Raw genomic sequence first — 1,940 nt, forward strand, 5'->3', positions numbered from 1 at the left:
TTGATCTCCCCATGCAGCCCTTGCCCTTCACCCCCACACACACACACACACACACACACACACACACACACACACACACACACACACGTGCCAGTACAGAGCTGTGTTAAATGTTGGCTGCACCCAAGTAGATACATGAGACTAAATGGGCAGCTCCTGTCCAGAGGTGAGATGAGAAGGCAGAGAGGGTCAGGAGCTGGATGAATGGACACGGGAAATCTGGGGTGGAAAGGAGGAGTGTGCTGTCACAGTATAGGGAGAGCAACTAGGGTCACAAAACAATGTATGCACAAATTTTTGTATGAGAGACTAACTTGAATTGTAAACTTTCACTTAAAGCACAACAATTAAAAAAAAAGATTCAAGGAATCTAAAAAAACAAAAATGTTGGCTGCAGGAGGCTCACCTCAAGAGTCATAAAAAGGGTGCCTCAGTTTCCTCACCCGGAAGCCGAGGCTGCCGCCACTTCTCTTATTTTAGTAAAATAAGGCGCTGGAGTTGAAAGGACATTGTGGAAAGCCCAAGCAGCACCCATCCCCCTGCTCCAGGAAACACCCGGCAATGTCTCCCAGAAGTGCTGCTTTCTGCGTGTGCCTCAGCCCCCAGAGCCAGGGAGCCCCCGAGGTCTCCCCCTAAGTGCTGGGGCACAGATGGCTTAGGAGGTGTAATGGAGCAACAACAGCAGCCACTCATTAGCCGGGGCGTCTAATTAACAGAGTGAACGTGGGGGGCCCATTTGGCTGCCCACATGCCCCAGGGAGCTAAGCTGGGAGAGGCAGAGCAGGCACGGCGCCAGGCTCCCTCCGGCTGCAGCCGGGTACCCACCTCTGTCTGGCTGGTGTGTGGGACCCGTGAGACTGGGTTCGCACGGGCCCACTGCTCCGATTTTCACTTTCAAACCGCTGCTTTTCCCCATCTCCCTCGTGGTGCAGATGGGGAAGGGGCCGGCCTAGCTCCCACAGGACTCAGTGGCACAGCCAAGCCTTTTCTCCATGATGGCTCCCCTGTCCCACTGCGTCCTCGGCCACCATTTAGAGCCTCACCAGAGAGGCCTGGCCCAGGGCGGGGTGGGGTGCCAGTGGAGGGGCAGTTTGACTTTTACTCCTGCCTCTTGCAGCCAGGGCCGAGAGGGCCGTGACGGGCTGGGGCGAGGCAGAGGACCCCGTCCCTGGGCACTTGGCTCACCAGGGGAGACTGCCTTCTCTTCCTTGTCAAAAGTCAAACAACCCAGGCCAGCCTGCTCCCAAACCGGCCCCCGGCACTGGGGGAGAAAGCAGGCGGGAGGCACTGGGTCCCTGCCTCCTGCCTCCCCATCGGAGCCCCAGGGTTAACAGCCTGGCCTTGCCCTGGGCGCTCTGCAGCCTTCTCTTCTGGACACTGGGAGCATGCTCATACCCCGCCAGTTTCCCAGCGCCCTCACTCTGAGCAGCACGGGGAGACCCTAAAACCACCCTGCCTCCAAATCCAGCCCTCTCCATGGAGATGCCCAGAAACTCGAGCAGACAAGGGCAAGGCCTCACACATCCACAGGTGCCCAATGGCATCGAACTGGACCTGAGAGGCTGGCCAAGGTCAACTGGGCCAGGCTGGGAGCCACACCCCGCTGACCTTCCCCGCCCCTGTCCCCAACCCTGAACAACAGCCTCTTACCTGTGGGTCTGGGCAGGGTTCTTACGGGACTGTGTTGATGCTGCCTCCTCCCCTTCCACCTCCTTCCAGGGCATTCGGGCACCCAGTCTGAGCTTGTCCCAGTCGGTGGCCACAGGTGAGGGGCGGTCCCAGGTGCAGCTCCACCCGCCTGCTAGCTGCACTTCCGACTGGCCCCACAGCAGCAGCTGCCACCGCCCTCTTTATCCCCGGATTTACCTGTGGAGGCTGAGCTGGCCCCTTGGGTGCTGAGTAACCCCCTCCCCTCACCTCAGCCCTTCATGGGCTTTTGG

At 59.0% G+C, this 1,940-nt stretch overlaps 1 protein-coding gene across 1 annotated transcript in view; it reads right to left on the reverse strand.

The window, feature by feature from the left end:
* The window catches only part of ADGRG1 (adhesion G protein-coupled receptor G1), a 44,321-nt gene extending 42,634 nt beyond the window's left edge, over window positions 1-1,687 (reverse strand). The window contains exon 1 of the mRNA XM_004371667.2: window positions 1,651-1,687. The gene's annotated coding sequence lies outside the window, so the exon portion shown is untranslated. The remainder of the gene's footprint in view (window positions 1-1,650) is intronic.
* Between the last annotated feature and the right edge of the window lie 253 nt (window positions 1,688-1,940).

Source organism: Trichechus manatus, unplaced genomic scaffold (assembly GCF_000243295.1).
Source record: "Trichechus manatus latirostris isolate Lorelei unplaced genomic scaffold, TriManLat1.0 scaffold00014, whole genome shotgun sequence".
Taxonomy (NCBI): domain Eukaryota; kingdom Metazoa; phylum Chordata; class Mammalia; order Sirenia; family Trichechidae; genus Trichechus; species Trichechus manatus.